This window comes from Mauremys mutica, chromosome 7, assembly GCF_020497125.1.
Source record: "Mauremys mutica isolate MM-2020 ecotype Southern chromosome 7, ASM2049712v1, whole genome shotgun sequence".
In the NCBI taxonomy this organism is placed as follows: Eukaryota; Metazoa; Chordata; order Testudines; family Geoemydidae; genus Mauremys; species Mauremys mutica.
In genome coordinates, this window is record NC_059078.1 from 2853413 (window position 1) to 2871623 (window position 18211).

Genomic DNA, 18211 nt, shown 5'->3' on the forward strand with positions numbered 1-18211 from the left:
AGGGGCTGAGAGACAGTCTGAACCAGGGTATTGAGATAGGCCCTATTGGGCAGACTGAAGACTGAGCCTAGGGATAGGGCTGCAGATAAAGAGACCTTACAGAGAGCACTGAGATAGGCCCACTGTCGGACTTATACCCAGGAAAGGCTTTGGTTTTTATCTCGCATACAGACGGTGTGTGACTCGGCCAGAGGGTTAAGTCACTAAGACCCCACCAAAAGCTGGAGAGAAAGTGCAGGCACATGCATTTGGACAAGTCGCTCACGAGAGGTGAATGACACCCTGTTACACTTAGACATTAGCATCTTTTGACCAGTAAGCTACCACAACTACAGTCTTAGGGCAAGTTTGTGAGAAATAGGATTCTGAAGTTAGGCTCCTAAATCCATAGTCCATACCTAAATGAGTGGCCTCATTTTCAAAAGTGCTGAGCACTCAGCAGTTCTCATTGTGATGAAGAATAGTCTTCTGGCCTAGGTGACACCTTCAGCCCAAGAAATATCATTACATCAAATAAATATTGAAATACTTTTGTTGTGTTACAGGGTGCTTAAAAATATTCAGAGCTTTATACTCCTCTATCTGCCTGGCAGCAAGGCTGCCTCAGCTGCCAAGTTTCTATTGGCTCCTCCTCAGCAGGTGACACCTGTGACCATGTTGCCTAATCTGATCTTAAAGCACCAGCTCCGGGGATCATGTGATTATGGGCAAAACTTAGCTTTCACTAAAAAAAAATTCCTAGCTCTTCTGGTTGTGGTGGAACAAAATTAGAACACAAACCAGAAAGGCTGTAAGCCAGAGGGCAAATTAAAAGAACCAACTATTGATTATTTTTAACATTTTTTGATTTGGGGGGGCCTGATTCTTGACTTTGGAATGCTGTGGGTTGGCAGTAATGCAAAGCACAGTTAGTGCAGCTCAAAGAAGGACTAACTGAAGGTTCTTTCTCTTGCCTTATTTTTCAAGGTTTGCACCAGCTCCAATGCTCTTCCATCAGGCTTGTCGCTTTCTCACTGCATCATCAGCACATTGTTCAAAGTGTTCGGGGAGCCACGTGACGGCTCAGAAGAACATACCTCTCCTCTCAATGTTACTTCCACAAACTCATGAAGCAGAGAAGAGCACACAGCAGATCTCTAAGAAGTTAAGGGGTGGGTACGTGGTTTTAAAGCATGCTGTAGGGTACAGGTATATTGTTGTACCTCTAAAACCTCTCCTCCTCATTCCCCCCTCTCCAGCAGAATCCAAGTTGGTGGAGGCAAATATACATCGTCTCTCATGGATCCCATGTCACTTAATTCTGTGGATATAACCTAATGAACATCTCTGCAAGCAGGAAAAGAACATGCCCCTACATGTAGGCTGCACTGTACCAAATAATCATCATAAATAATTAGCACTTACAGTATATGGCTCTTTGCATTCCCAGATCACTACAGAACATTACGGCTTGCTTCCCAGGTGCTGAAGTGTTGCATTGTTATATATAATGTGAGGAGAATTAAACACTCCAGAGCTGTACAGTTATGATCCAATGACACACCTGCTAACTACTCTGAATACTCACTGGTCAATTTGAAGGTTTTTCAAATAATAAGCTATGAGTAGCAACATCCTGTTAATAATTACCAAGAAAAGTAGGAAAACATCACAAAGCAGAGCATCCATCCAATTCCTGTGGTTAGGTGGAAATAGAGAATGGAAACCAATATGCATTTTAACAAATCTCTTGTCACAAGTACTCTCATACTGTACTCCTCTTCTGTGTGAAACGTGTTTTGAAGCTTCTGAAAATTAAAAGGAAGTGACGGGATCTATGTTCTGGTGGTTTTTTTCCTCTTTCTTATGGGCAAGAGTGATCTAGTCAATATAGTGTAGTTGGACTTTCAGAAAGCCTTTGATAAGGTCCCTCACCAAAGGCTCTTAAGCAAAGTAAGCTGTCATGGGATAAGAGGGTCCTCTCATGGACTGGTAACTGGTTAAAAGGTAGGAAAGGTAGGACTAAATGGTCAGTTTTCACATGGAGAGAAGTAAATAGCAGGGTCTCCCTAGGATCTGTACTGAGACCTCTCCTATTCAGCATATTCATAAATAATCCGAAAAAGGAGTCAACAGTGAGATGGCAAAATTTGCAGATGGTACAAAAATGACTTAAGTCCAAAGATGACTACAAATTGTTACAAAGGGATCTCACTAAGCTAGGTGACAGGGCAAGAAAATGGCAGTTGAAATTCAATACTTATAAATGCAAAGTAATGCACACTGGAAAATATAATCCCAACTACACGTATAAAATGATGGGGTCTAAATTAGCTGTTACCACTCAAGAAAGAGATCTTGGAGTCATGATGGATAGTTCTCCGAAACATCCACTAAAGGTACAGTGGCAATGAAGAAAGCTAACAGAATGTTAGGAAAGGGATAGCTAATAAAATAGAAAACATCATAATGCTACTATATAAATTCATGGTACACCTACTCCTCGAATACTGCGTGCAGTTCTGGTCGCCCCATCTCAAAAAAGATATATTGGAATTGGAAAAGGTTCAGAGAAGGGCAACAAAACTGATTAGGGGTATGGAACAGCTTCCATACAAGGAGAGATTAAAAAGACTGGGCCTGTTCAGTTTAGAAAGGAGATGACTAAGGGGAATATGATAGAGACCTATAAAATCATGAATAGTGTGGAAAAATATGGAAGAACGAGGGGTCACCCAATTAAATTAATAGGCAGCAGGTTTAAACCAAACAAAAGGAAGTACTTCACACAACCCACAGTCAATCTGCAGAACTAGTTGCCAGGGGATAGTGTGAAGGCCAAAGTATAACTAGGTTCAAAAAAGAATTAGATAAGTTCATGCAGGACAGGTCCATCAACAGCTACTAGCTAATTGGTCAGGGATGCAACCCCATGCTTCAGGTGTCCCTAAATCTCCAATTGCCAGAAGCTGTTTTGAGTGCAGGGTTGTACTGGGTCTTTGCGACGGTTGGATGATATTGCACTGACTTCAGTAGGGCCAGGATTCCACCCAAAGTGTTTAGAAAACGAGATCTGCAAAGCTGCCATGTGACTTGAGGGCCATTTCCAAATGCAGAGCTTGAAGGAAATTTTCAATGCCACATACACCAGCATTTGTCACTGCAGCAGATCTGGAGAGAAGGCTTTCATTTTTATTTACCAAACATCTTCTTGTTTTTGACTACGATCAAACAGAGGAATTCTGATGGCAAACCCTTTTGTTCTATAATATCATTTCATGTCGGTTTGGTGTGTTAATCAAAGTGTCAGGCATGGCAGAAAAGAACTCATTCAATCCCCAAATGAAGAGAAATCTGAGCTTTTTACAACCGGCGCATTTTCCAGTGGATAAGCTTTTTCACAAAGTAATTATTTCACTTCCCTGAAAGATTACTGATTACTCACAGAGGGAAAAACTAAGAGAGGGGGCTTTTATCTTCTCTATGTTCCTACAGTTCTTGTGCAAACTTATACTTGTTACCATGAAAAATGACAAATTTGCCATCTGATCAAAATGTTAACAAGGTGAGTGTCAGTGAGATGGATCACTCACTGTCACTGCAAGCCAGAACATGAGGATACATTGATATTTCTCAATATAGTCACTGCTTCCCCAATGTTCACTAACAACATTTCTACTTCGAGTGTAATAAATCACGCAGAAATAACAAGCCATACAGGATCTCTAGCATATGATAGATTTGTCGTAATAGCACTATCTGCAAGGTAGAAAACAATTGGTAATGATCTATAGAAAGACCTAATCAACTGCCATTTGCTATAATATGCCAGATGAAGCCAAGATATGAAATCCATAAGGGTTCTTTAACCACTCCCCTCACACACACAGGGAGCCCAGCTAGGAAAGGGACAGGAGGAATGAATGAGCAGCGGGGGTCAGAGAAGCAGAGAGGAAAGTTAACAGCATGCCTCAGATGCAATCATTAAATTATACACTGCTGAACAAGGAGAGGATAATCACAGATGCTGAATAGTTCCTTAACACTGATCAAAGGTTTTGCAGAGTCCATTACTTTATTTCCCCTTTATTTCTTTTTCATTGATTTCAATGTTTTACAAAGCACTTACATGAAAGTGAAACACAACGCTATCGGGAGGGAGTAACCAATGGGAAAATGCCCATACGGAGTTGGAAGGGAGCCTCCACATACCGAGGGCAGCATTTGCTGGGATGCTCCGGCTGCTTTGTGCTGCTCTGGTGACGCAAAGCAAATGGCTGCTTCACATCCCCGGCATGGCACAAAGCCGCTGGAGAGTCCTAGGTCCCAGAGTTCTCGCTAAAGCACAAACAATCCACCAGATACCCCCTTTTAGGGAATGAAACCCTACAATCTCCTAGTGGCACAGGGAAAACTCACAGGGCTACAAACAGTTCAATTCCAGTTCTGCCAACACAGATACTCGGCTCAATATCATCCCCATGATCTCTTTGCAAGGAACTCAGTGCCTGCTCATGTGTTAGAACCTTTTCATTCACTTGTAGAACTCCCAGCCTTCCGTGATCTCTAGTCTCCCCCCTAGGGAGATATTTTCTAGGTCTAGACAGTAGCTGGGCTAATACTGCACTGATTATGTCCTGTACAACCCCATGGGCTTCCAACTGGGTTGCAGAGAACGTACGGTGAGTCAGAATAAATCCTCCCCGCGCCCCCATCATTTCAAGCAAACCTCTCCAAGTGGACTACAGATACGTTCATAGCAGATAACGTTTACTCGTGCTATGGGATGCAGTGCAATGAATCTACCTAGGCAAAGGAAGATTTGGTTTAAAATATCAAAACACAAATTCAATCCATTTGCCTTACAAAACATAACTGAACCATTTTAAAAAAATGGTGGGAAGATGATTGGTCTGCGGTTCACTGAATATTAAATGAATGGAAAGTGCACATTGCAGACAATCAAACATCAAGGGGTATAATTTTCCTTTTCATTCATGTCCCCATGCACTGTTCATAAAAGGATACAAAACATTCTGGCATGAAAGGAGAGAGAAGGAACGAGCCAGGAGAATGAGAAGGAACGTGGCCACCCCATCCACTGTTGTGTACGGCCTTTCAAGATGAAACTATCACATCGATGTTAAGTACAGAGTTTACAGACAACAAATGTCAGTGCTACGACACACAGGTAGCACTAGCACATCTGGGGTTCTGGGGCTATTCGCCTCTTTGTACGCTTGCCTAACTCCCATTGCCACTAATGGGAGGCACGCGCGCGCACACATACACACACACAGCACTTCTGCAGTCGTCTTTTCCCAGAGCAGAAGCCGTTTTCTCCAACATGGCCACCCCATCAAGATGTAATACTTTGCCTTCCAATTTATTAAAGCCTATTGCTAAAGAAAGGGCTTGCACAAGTGCATGTATCACGAGACCCACAAAGCAAACTATATAATCCATCCACCCAAGTCCTCTATGGTGCAAAGGATGGTGGAAGTATGTTTCAAATATCCATTGGATTAATACAGACATTTCCTCCCCAGGTTCCTATTTTGCGTACTATAGGTTAGGGCTGCAGATGAATTCCTGTTTGGTGGGGCATTAAGGGAAACAGCATTGCTGTGTACACATAAACTCACCAGCACATATTAATCATCCTTCTTCCCCTTCCCACACTTCTTCACTGGGCCAGGTTCACTAACGTACGCTGTTAATTCAAGGGAAGAACTAAGTCCCGCTTTCCCTTTCCTGGGAAGCTACAAGGTCGTGGCGTTTATGGACAGAAGATTTCTCCAGCGTAGAGCAACTCAGTCCCCAACCAAGAGCAAGAGGTATGATTTTGTACAAATATTTTACCATTGCTTGCAGTGTTTCAGGCTATTTTCAAAGCACCTAAGGAGTTAGGCACCCAATTAGCTCCCTTTGGCTCCAATGAAAATCCGACCTTAAATGCCAACATTGTTAACATTTTAAAAAGATATTACCTCATCCACCCTGTCTCCCTACCATTGTTAACTGTTTCACTGCCATTCATTTTAGCAGTAGCATCCAGCCAGTGTGTGGAAGGATGGATTTGAGCACCCATGAAGGAGAGGAATGGGGGTGAGAACCATGTGTGTGTGGTGGAGGTGGCCAATACCCTAGTTAGCTCCATGTTCCCTCTACAGTCTTATCGCTCCCTGTTACCCTGATGCCCCCCACATCACAGCAGCACATTGTCCACAGCTCCCCATCCCACACAGCTTTGTTCCCACCATGCTCACTCACAGACATCTGGGCTCCCCAGCTCCACCAACGCTTTCGGACAGCTAAAGCTGGGGACACTATGCTGGGAGGGAGACCAGTGTGGCGTGTTGGGGACGGGGGAGGGATAGATATTGGGCTAGAACTTCCCAACTGGCAGTACATCCACCCTGGGGAAACAGTGGGTCACTGCCAAAGGGACTAAGGGTTGGAAGGTGCTGAGGGAAAGGTTTTCTCCAGATCCTGAATGGCTTCAGTTTATACTTATTCATCAACGCTTTCCCCTTTTAGGGCTCATCCTGCAAGGTGCACTGTGCTCTCTTGTGAGGTGCTGGACACCCCCCACTCCCATGAAGTAGAAAGGCCTCAGCACCTTCCAACCCTTAGGTTTTGTTTTTAGCTACGGGACATGTGTATTAACACTGTATATGTAGAGACCCTGCCCCCTGCCCTCACTCTCCTGGGACACTTTCACAGTGAAGGGTTCTCCCCCCTCCAGATGTTGGACACGTTCATCTTCCAGAGCAGGAATCCTTTGCTATGGAAAAGTCACCAGGAGAGCAGGGAGGGGGGGTTAGGGGAAGGATAGCTCCATGGTTTGAGCATTGGCCTGCTAAACCCAGGGTTGGGAGCTCAATCCTTGAGGGGGCCATTTAGGGATCTGGAGCAAAAATTAATGCTAGTGAAGGCAAGGGGCTGGACTCAATGACCTTTCAAGGTCCCTTCCAGTTCTAGGAGATAAATAAATATATGGAGATATACTTATTTTTTAACATACAATGTGTTAATACAGACTTCATGTAGTTAAAAAAACAAACCAAACGGCAGTGGACCAGAGCAAAACAAAGTACCTAACAATGCTCATGCTCCCATGTGGTACGAGATTGATAGTTCAGAATACACCCCATTTGGCCCAGCTTTACAGTTTTCCCTGTGGAAATAGCACCATTTTATACACGCTTTCGCAGCTCTAAGGTTAAGGAGATGAAGGAGAAAGTATTAATGAGATTCCAATGGAAAAACAAGGTTAAGAGTAGGGACCATTTCAGCACGTTGTCCTCACTCACCAGCACAGCAATGGGAAATTGAGTTTCAGGCAATCTCCAAGGTGGTGCGTAGTGGAGAAAACCCGTCTTAGCAGGTTGTCTTCTTTTCCTTTAATTACATCACCCTAATGAGCAACTTCCCCCCTCACCTCCCCAAAGCAAATTTATTTCTTGAGACCAAACAATAGTAATGACCGTATAGAAAGGCTCACCAGGCACGAGAGGAGAGGAAATAGCAGCAGCTCGAAATGACAAGAGGTTGCAAAAAGTAGTGGCAACAAAACGGTTCCTCCGTGCCTTGTTGTCTGTCGCACTTGAAACCAGAGTCAAGGCTGCTAAGCAGTGAAACTAATTATTTAGCTTGCATAACTGCTCTTGTTCTATTCCTGTGTCTTATTCCTCTCTACACATGGTAAAGTACAATATTTTGACAGTTATTTGAAATAAACAAAGTGCTGATACGTACCATCCAAAAGGTCTCTGTACACATGCAGCAAAAATTATTCAGCCTCATGTCCTTGTATAAATGATTAATGGAGAAAAATCACATACAAATCTAATCCTACCAGGTGTCAGTACAGCTTGCTGTGGTATAATGCATAAGGACAAAGGGTTGGCTTTTCAAAAGTCCCTAACTCAATTGGGCATTTGATTCCCATTGAAAATCAATGGGAGTCAGGGAGTCTTAGCAGTCTGAGATTTGAAAATGTCATCAGAAATCCATCCTTGCACAGAGGACCAGCACACGGCCTTACAACCATATACACCTACTAGTGTCTTGCAGGACTCCAGTAGAGCACAGGGCTTTTACTGGGCCGCTTGCACAGGGGTAGATTTCACCCTAAGTAAATAAATGCTATGGGCCAGGTCCTCAAGTGGTGCACAATGGAGTGGTTCATGGACTTCAATGGAGTGGTGCCACTTTACCTCAGCTGAGGATCTGGCTGTATAAATGCCGGGAATATCTGTTTCTAAAATAACCAGGAGAAGGTCAAATCTAAATGATAAGAGCCAGGTTTTCAAAGGTGGAACACGACACTGTGTCTGCAAAACTTAGAGCCTGTGGGCACAAAAGGGGCTTAGGCCTGCACACTGGATTACTCCACACGTAACGACCTGTTTGTACGTGCAGTGGCCCATTTTACACATCCATTCTTGCACCCATCTCAACGGGGGTTTGTGCACACACTTGCATTGGGTGAATCTTTGAAAATTTGTCCCTGAATGGCAAAAATCTGTTCTGCCTTTTACTGCCTGTCAAGGCAGAGGATTTACATCCTATAAATGGCTTCTGCCATATTCACGCTGAGGAATTGTTCATTCGTTGATATTCCAGGGAACAATGTATAACAGTTAAAGCAGAGTTGCCTACAGTCAGAGCTCCTGGGCTCTATTCCTGCTCTACCACTGAATTGCTCAGTGCCCTTGGGGTAGTCCCTTAACCTCTTCTGTGATTCACCTGTAAGGTACCTAATATTATTACCTAGCAACCTCTTCAAAGCCTACGCTGAGGTTGTAGTACAGATCAAGAGAACCTTCCTGTCAGCCTCCCGTGAGGTTGCCAAATCCTGCCCCGAGAAGCTATTCAGGGTGGTAAATCACTTCATCAACACTCAATGCCAAAAACCTGCATCACAGCTGAGCAGCAAGCACTGCAAAGAACTACAAACCTACCTCAGGAAATACATTCAGGAAGAACTTCTCAAACAGCCTGGATCCACCCCATCTTTGCCCACCAACCAACAGCCCGCCTGCATTCCCAGAGTTCGGTGCATTTACTTGTCAAGAAGTTCTGGACACTCTAAAGGACTCACAACCCAAAACTTGTGAATCTGTGCCAGGCCCTTCCTGGCTTGGGAGAGAAAGTCATGAACAACTGGTGCTACTCCTAAGCAAAATAGCCAACACCTCATTCAGAGGAGGATTCTTCCTTTCCTCCTACATGCAGTAGTCCAACCACCACTGAAGAAACCCACCCTGGGTACATCAGTTCCATCCAACTAGCACCCAGCATCAAACTTCCTGTTCCTGGCCAAGCTCATAGAGAAGCCACTACAAGCTCATCTACCCAAAGCTAACGTTCTAGACCTGGCACCATCTGGATTCAGTCCAAGACACGGAATTGGAACTGCTTTAGTCGCACCAATGGACGATCTCCTGTTGTCAATGGATAGAGGACAGACATCCATTCTCATCCTCGGGAACCTCTCTGCAGTGTTTGGCACTAACTATTTCCTAGACTTTTCAGTTGTCTCTCTCTGGTTAGTTTCTCACACTAAGTCCATCACCATGGCATCTGAACTGCTACTTCTTGCTTGTGCTCCAGGAGGCATCCCAGTTTTCAGTCTGAAAATCTAGTGACTCCAGAGAGGAGGGCCAATTAGCACACAGTATTGCAGCAGCTCACTGCAGAAGTCCAACTAGCCCACGCTATCGCATAACCTGTGTGTTGTTTACAGTAAATATAATAAATGTGAGGGCTGAAGAACAGTAGGGGAGAGGGTAGCAGATTTTCACATCATCAGGAGGGAAATAGACTTTTAAAAAGCCAGTTGTGTCTGTGCACAACAATGAAGCTTTATGTCTATATAAACTGACAAGTCAAATTGTACTCCTGAGCCCAATTCCCACCATCAGCACCATTTTACTGTGATTGCTTGCCTCCTGCCTCTGCAGCCTTAATGGCTCTGTCTGCCAAGATGGGCAGTCAGTCTGATGAAAATAAACATTAGCTGAATGGCTTGGTAATTAGCTTATCTCTCATTCATATATATATATATGTGTGTGTGTGTGTGTGTGCACGTGCACACATATATATGCACACACACACACACACACCTGTACAAACACACACACACACACACATCTGTAGTTCTGTCTGTAAGAGATGGATCGATTCTTTTGCTCATTAACTATGTATTTAACAATTGTAAATCTACAGTTATTTTTTGAGCCCACGGGTTAACGCTGCTACAGGAAAGCACTGCATTGTGGTGCTCAAATCAAGCCTTAAAGTGGAAAGGAATCAGACAATACTGGTTATGATATTTAAACAAAACCAAATTGTATGTAATTATCCTGACACTGTATCAATCTAAATATTCCCTTGTCAATGATTTGATAACTAGCTCCTTTCTGAAGCTGAAAAGCAGTCCTATTTATCCATATATACTCAATAGCTCAACATGCCTGCAATCCTTCCTCTTGTAGGATATCCTTTATAGTACCCAAGCTGAACAAAATCCAGCACAGACTATACATATTTCCCCTGCAGCCTGCACCCTATGGCCCTGATCTGTAATCAGATCTGCATGGACCATTGTGGGTCCTGACTGGTGAGGGATCTACATGGACCCAGCAGCCCAAACACATGGATCCAATTGCAGCACCAGAGCCTGGAAGAGCAGTGTGTTATGAGGAGAAGAATGAGTTTTTTTAAAAACATACTAGTAGAATGAGAAGCCATATTCCAGAATTATTCTTCCCAGAATTATTTTGTACATCTGCCTTTCCTAGATGAGTGCCCCTTAAAGCAGGATACTGAAGGTGCAGAATCTGACTACGCTTTCTTTACCAATGAATATTTTATCTACCATTTTAAACACACTAGATGCAATATTAATTCATGACACTGAGCTTTGTCTCTAATAAATGCAGTCACATTTTTTGTTATCTCTAACTGAAACTCTAATTTAGAGTGTTGTCCTTGTGAGTCTACAGAGAGCCTGAGACAAGAGCTCTGAGAGATGGAAACATCTCAATGAGGTGTTTCCTAGGACGCCTTAGAGACGACAATTTAAACATTCACACTCTGAACTGTTTGACTGCTGATCGCTTCAGCAGAAATATCCAGCGAACAAAGGAAATTTTCAAAGATGTTCAAATTCCAATGGAAAACTGAAGGCCCAAAAACAACTAGAAGTCTTGTGGCACCTTAAAGACTAACAAATTTATTAGAGCATAAGTTTTCGTGGGTTATGACCCACTTCTTCAGATGTATAGAGTGAAAATTACAGTAGGCAGCATAAATATACAACGCAAGAAAAGATGGGAGTTGCCTTACTAAGTGGGGGGGCCAATGATTCAGTCAGGGTGGATGTGTCCCATTCCCAACAGCTGACAAGAAGGTGTGGAAGTCAACAGAGTAAAAATTACTTTTTGTAGTGCTAACAATGCCAATTCCATCAGGCCCAAAGGTTCCCTGACCACTCTCCTTATGCAGTTATGCACTGTGAATTCAAAAACCTGCAGCATATTGAAAACTGGAAACATGGTGACAGTGCTTATTATTAGAACTTGCCAGAAAAAAACAACTGTTAATGAACAAGAGACTGTCGGTCTCTTACAGACCAGAACAATATGTTTCCCCCACAAAATAATCTCACTTTCAAATTTTTTGACCAAAAAAGTTTGGGTTTTTCCTCAAGATTTTTTGAGACAAAATAAAGTGAAAAATTTCAAAAGCACATTTTGAAACAAACAGTATTTCAAAAATGTCATAAGGAAACCTTTTGTTTCAACGACAAAAGGGTCGTTATTTCATTTTGATTTTTGGAAACCAAATAAATTCAGTGTCTATTTTCAGTTTCTGGATTGTTGGAGTTTTCGCTCACACTCTCCTTTTTTTTACTTCCCCCTCTTTTTTTCCAACAATAAAACAGTTGGGGAACAGTGAGCAGGTGTGTGAATGTGGGGTGGAGGGAGGAAAATCCCATTTTCACATTTATTTACCGTTTTCCACCTCGAAAAACTGGAATACAAGAAGGTATGCAGTATAGAATACAATGGCTGGAAGCTGAAGCTAGACAAATTCAAACCACAAGTAAGGCATGAATTCTTAACCATGAGAGTAATTAACCACTGGAACAATTTACCAAGGGTTGGGATGGATTCTCCATTACTGACAATTTTAAAATCACGGTTAGATGTTTTTCCAAAAGATCTGCTGTAGGGATTGTTTTGGGGAAGTTCTGCGGCTTGTGTGATGCAGGACATCTGTGGGTGCTCTGTGGCAGGAGCACCCACGGAAAAAAAAAATTTGCTCAGCACCCACCAGTCACAGCTGTTTGGTGGCTCAGGGAGGGGATTGGGGGATGGCGGAGAGCAGTAAGCAGCAGGCAGGTGGGGGCCTTGGGGAAGAGGTGTTGTGGGGATAGGAAGAAGTGGACTGAGGGCGGGGCCTCAGGGAAGGGGCGGGGCAGGGATGGGAAGAGGTGGAATGAGGGCGGGGCCTTGAGGAAAGGTGCAGAATGGGGGCAAGGCCTCAGGGCGGAGCAGGGGTGGAGCACCCTCAAGTTAAAATAAAAGTCAGCGCCTATGATACAGGAAGTCAGACTAGATGATGACACTGGTCCCTTCTGGCCTTGGAATCTATGGAAGATGGGAGGGCAGAGGGCGGGGAAAATATCCACTTTTCACACTTAAGTTTTTGTTATTCTTTTCCCATTGGAAAAACTAATGACCTTGACCCAGCAGTCACTGGTAAGTGAATCTTAGGCGAGATCTATTTGTCCCTAAGTCAAGTCAGAACATTGTGGGCAGTGAAAGATTCCCCACCCTGCCCCGCTCATAAGCCTCCACCTTGCTCTGTTGTTGGCCACAAGGCTGCCAGCTAGAATCAGCTTTGTGGGTGATTCAGATTGTGTGGACGCTCGTCCCTGGAAAGCGAGCAGTGAGATATCGTTCCCCACTTCGACTCAAGCGCTTGGCCAAATCCAGAGTGTTGTGGGTTGCTCCAGTTAGGAGGAAAAACTGATGAGAGAGCCAAGTATTTTCTTTGATGCAATCTTGTTTATTTACAAAGAATGTACCAAGTCCCCTTTCCTTGAGCCCAGGAGGAGTCAAACAACAGGAGACAGTCTCTGCTTACAGCTCCAAGTGTCTTGAGCGACTACTAGAAGACCCCTTTGTAAGCTTCTCTCAGGGTCACGTGCAGTGCTTGTCCAGGGCGTGTCGGTCTCTGACTCTTACTTCCCACGGACACACTGCCCACTAGCATGGGGGGAAGCAAGTGGCAATGTCAGCCCAGCGCGAGAGGGAGGGCTGAGGAGAGCAGCTTGTGCCAGGCCAGTTGTGCGTGGGCAGGTGGCAGGGGTCCTCAGGCTGGCCCCGTGTGCAGGGGAGAGAGGGGCATCTCAGGCCAGCCCTGCGGGCAGGTGGGGGGTGAGGGCCCTTGGGCCAGCCCCATGGGTGGATGCGCTCACGCTGGAGAGAGAGTGGGGGCTTGGGCCAACCCCATGCGGTGTCCTGTTTTCCCTTTGAGAAAATATGGTCACCCTAATGAGGCATAGGCTAGGCCTCTGTCCCCATTAGTAGTAGTCCTGATGGGACTCCCAGGGGTGAAGAATAGTGAGACACTGCTTGTAATGGAGCCTATTATTGCAAATTAAAATGAATCAGCTCTATCAGTTGCAGCTGGTTCTAAATTGCCAGTGCTTCCCCTCACTCCTATTATTTTTCTGTTAAACTAATTACTTTGTATTGACTTTCTTCAGTGGGGAAAAACCACCTGCTAAAACGATCTGCTGTACGGTACCCTGGGCTTCAGTCTCGGTTTACTTTGGGAGTACCGAACAGTTGTCACCTCAAGCCCCAGCAATAGCATGAGAGGCAATATTGCATTGTAAGGCCATGCAAATATAATGCCAACAGACTCCAGTTGTCAACAGGTGGAATTGAACCGGGGACCTCTGGAGCTTAGTGCATGAGCCTCTACCGCATGAGCCAAAAGCCAACTGGCTGTAGACCAGACTAATTTTCTCTCTCTCTTTAAGTGGTATCGGTGCCACTAGATGGGACAGAGCCCCACCCCAGGAGGTGTGTAGGTTACACAAACACTGCAGTGTAAAGAAAAAAATGGTCTGGCTTCAGAGAAACGAGAAGTGCAGCGGCTGAGTGGTTCAGGAACTCCACTGCAATCCAGAAGAGGTACGCGTGAGCCCTGCTCGATCTCACACTGAAAGGCCACCTCCAGTTTGCCGATCTGGAAAATGGATACCAGAGCCATTGGGATAGGGCAGGCAAAGGTGGTCACATCGCTCCCTTGCGTACAGTTGGCTATGAAACTAAGGAGCCTTAACTGCACCAGCCCAATGAGCCATTGGCTCGGGGAAACTTTGACTTTGGAATGAGTTTTAAGTGAAAACTTCAGTTACTTAGTTTTCTTCTCATCTCATCAATTTCAGGGAATCTAAATAGGATACTCTTCTCCCCGCCAACATTAATGCATCAAAAGTGGAATAGGCCTGAGGACAATCTTACCTTTAGGGAACTAAAATATACAAGAAGCACCCGAGCTACTGAGTAATTCCAAGAACAGGCAAATTAAACAGCCTTGGAGATCATGTTAGCACTAATCTTGTCTTTGTGACTAACTTGCTTGCCAATGACTTGTTGTCAAGGACAGGAAATGGCAAATAGAGAATATTTAGAATAAACGATACAAAGTGTTTAAAGCATCAGTTATTATGTCATTGGGGCTAACATACAGGTTGTGGATGGATGTTAGCATTTTGGTGTTAGGCAGCATATACATATACACAGTCTGTCATGTCCCCAATGCAGGGTATACGGTGGGTGAATTCAAGATACAGTCAGTAAACACTGAGGGTACATCACTCATACAAACAGGTTACAGATAGTCATGGGCATGAATAAGCGGGCTAAGTAATGGGGTCAGGATGACCCTCACATGGTAGAGTGCAGTTTGGTGGGTTCAGGGCTTAGGGGATAGAGTCCAACGGGGGGGGTCCACGGGACTTGTCCCCCCTTCAAGTGCACAGAGTCACTGTGGAAACAAACAGGGGAAGTTTACAGGTCTCTTCCTCCTTGTGGATGCGTGGAGTCACGCCGGTTCACTCTTGGTATTGACGGTGGCCGGTGACGTGCTCTGTGTAGATGTCTCTGGACCACCGGATAGCGTCCGAGACCATTAGGCATCTCATGAGCCGCGCGTAGCGATGGCCCACCCCACAGGTCCGCAGTACGCGCTCATTAAGGGGGTCCCATGCGCCCAAGGCCCCAACGATCAGAGCGTCGGTGTAGACCTCGTAGCCCTTTGCTCGCAGGGTGTCAGCCAGGGGAGCGTACTTTTCGAGTTTGCGGGCTCGGGCTTGGCGGAAGGCCGTGGTCCTATTCTCGAACGGGATCGTCACGTCGACGAGGATGATCTTTTTCCGGTCCTCATCCGTGATGACGATGTCCGGGCGCAGCAGTCTGTCGGTGCTGGGGATGGTGCGATTGACAGCAATCTCTCCCAGGTGCGGGGCGATGGCCTTCACCAGGCGGTCCTGGACAGCGTTGTGGTGCAGCTGCCAGGCTCTGCCGTGGGGCCTGCAGCTGCACAGGACATGGGGCAAGGTCTCCATGGCGTACCCACACCTCTGGCAGCGTTTATCCGGGTTCCCGTGGCAGATGGCTCCGTTGAGGGGGACACAGTTCAGCCGGGCGCGGTGTATGAACCGCCAGTCGGCGAAACGGATGAAGCTGCCTGAGGGGAGCAAGTGGTTGCTGGAGTCCCACTTGCTGGTGACCTCGAAAGCCTTGCCCTGGTCCGGCTTTTTCTTCTAAAAGGCAAACAAAGCCCATATCCTGGGGGGGAGAGGGTAAGAGCTCTTTTGCACTGATCAAATCAAAGCACTCGTCTCCATTACAATAAAGCCTAAATGTGAGCAAGGGCTTCAAGCTAACATTTTGTACCTTTAAGGGAAAGACTGTGGAAACCTCAGAGCCAGGCTGCTCGAGCAGAACCAAGTCAGCAAAGGGTGAGAAGCAATAAAAGCAGTGATGGAATTGAGAGAGACAGATGGGCCACAGGGCCATTAGACTGCATGAGGATATGTAAAATGCCAAATGTACATTAGCTTCCAGACAAATTCTAGGTATAAAGGGCATGTATGTGATCATGAAGAATAGCTGTTTTCATACAGAGCCTTCTAATGACATCTAATTTGTTTCCATGCTCAGGATGATTCCCTTTGACATCTCCAGAGCTGATGGAAGGAAGATTTCAGTAAAATAAGTGACTGTTAATCAGACCTGGGTACGATGTTTATCCTGCCTATCTATTTCCCATTGAGCTATTGAGTTAAGATGTGTTGTGTATACAATACACAGAAAGTAGAGTAAGGTCTTAGAGGTTTCATATGTTGGATTGGTTAATATCGTGCAAGCTCTGAAAGGGCAGAAAATATCACAGACCGTGGAGTTTCCATCAAGTGAAATACATATGATGCTAAGATGTAGCATTCCATTTCCCTATTGAAAAATGTGTCCGTTTTGGCTTATGGAGGTTGGATGAACGTAAGAAATATGCAAATATGTTGCCAGCCACTTTGCTACTGCACTCAGGATAAGGATTTCAAAATACGAGACCATTACAGCATGATAGGATAAACCTCATGGTCCACTGAGAACACGATGAGTAGCATTAGTAGAAGTGGAAGCAATCTCACCTATTATACATTCATACATTAGATAATATAGGAAAATACCAGAATATTAGGCCCTCACTACATTACATATTCCAAGACCAGAACTGGAAATGCTAAAATACCAGGAGAAAGGATCTTCTCACAGTGTTTACAGCTAGGCCCACAAATCTCAGGAGAGCCTCTTTCCCTTGCGATTTCCAGATGATTTGATTTTCAGTCTTCAATTCTGTTGGTTCAAGTAGAATGAATAATTTGGATATTCTTCAGAGAGAGATGCACTCAACTGAACTCCTCACTCGAACTATTGAGCTTTCCACAGCCCTAACCACCACCATCTGTGACAGGGACATGACACGAATACCATGCACCCTAGTAATAAATTGCTGCATGGCCAAGTACACTAAGAGGACTTCTGCTTCAGTCTCCTCAGATGGATGTATCCTGCATAACCACGTGCAGCTCAGTTTGCTGAACTGACTCACTCTGCTCAATTCTCGGCATGATCCCAAGGCACATGAGGCAAAGGACCGACCTGTGCTCATCGGCTAATGGAAGAGTCAGGAAATGCCTTGCTACTCAGAAGGGGAATGGTTTTTTGAAGAATTATTTTGGCAAGACCAGAATGAAGTTCACAGCATACGGGAAGAAGACAGTTCCACCAAAGTGAAAGTAGAGAAGTAGGCAGTGGGAGGGAAATAGAGCTCTTTTGCCCTCTAGTGCACCAATTCACTACATTCTGTCCTATCTCACCCCCATGGGCTTGCACAAGATGTAAACGAGGAAGAACTTGGCCCTTAGAGAGTTTAGAATATAGCAGATTGATCTACCAACAGGCAGCAGTATGTTGCCATCAGGTAGTGTATAACCCCGAGGAATGGATTTAGGAACAGCTTATTAACTCTGCATGCTGTTAATTTTCATGGCGAAACCAATCCAATGCCCACTGACTTTGTTGGGAGTCTTCCCATTTACTTCAGTGGGCACTGAATCAGGTCTTAAATAACTTTCCTTGAACAGTAAAATGGGAAGCTACTTTCAGGAGGTTCTGCAACTGTGCGCTTTTAATGAGTCCTCCACTGGGCTTTATACATAATGAGGCAGCACAAGAGCTTCTGTCAGCACTTCAGTACCTAGATGTGTTACAGTCAAAGCTACAACAAACCACTCACTGGAGACCTGAACTCTAGGCTTGTTTGGCTAAGCTCGCGGATTCACCATTGACCTCCAGTGCAGCCTGGTTGAAAAGGAAGCTAGAACGCTGTGGAGTCTTATGCTTAGCTGCTTCCTTCATCCTCCGGAATGGCAAATGAACACTACAAGGTGTTCCTGTGCTGCTGAAATGATTTAATGTAATGTGCTGAATGAGATCAGCAAGTCAAAATATCTTTCCCGAAGTGATTCTCTTGCTGTCTGTCTGACTCTCAGAGGGAGGAGAACAACAGATGGTGCAGCCGGAATACTGCTGCTGCTTTAAACGTTTTACAAAATCTCCAAGTCATGGACTAA

The 18211-nt window shown here is 44.8% G+C and overlaps 1 protein-coding gene and 1 long non-coding RNA gene across 12 annotated transcripts in view; one reads left to right on the forward strand and one right to left on the reverse strand.

Annotated features, from left to right (window-relative positions):
* Positions 1-1689, forward strand: part of LOC123374009 — a 192121-nt gene extending 190432 nt beyond the window's left edge. For all 3 annotated transcript variants that reach the window (XR_006580973.1, XR_006580974.1, XR_006580975.1), the window contains one exon: positions 967-1689. This is a non-coding gene — a long non-coding RNA (uncharacterized LOC123374009). The remainder of the gene's footprint in view (positions 1-966) is intronic.
* Positions 1-18211, reverse strand: part of FHIT (fragile histidine triad diadenosine triphosphatase) — a 1025256-nt gene that overhangs the window by 116351 nt on the left and 890694 nt on the right. The gene's annotated exons all lie outside the window — the stretch shown is intronic.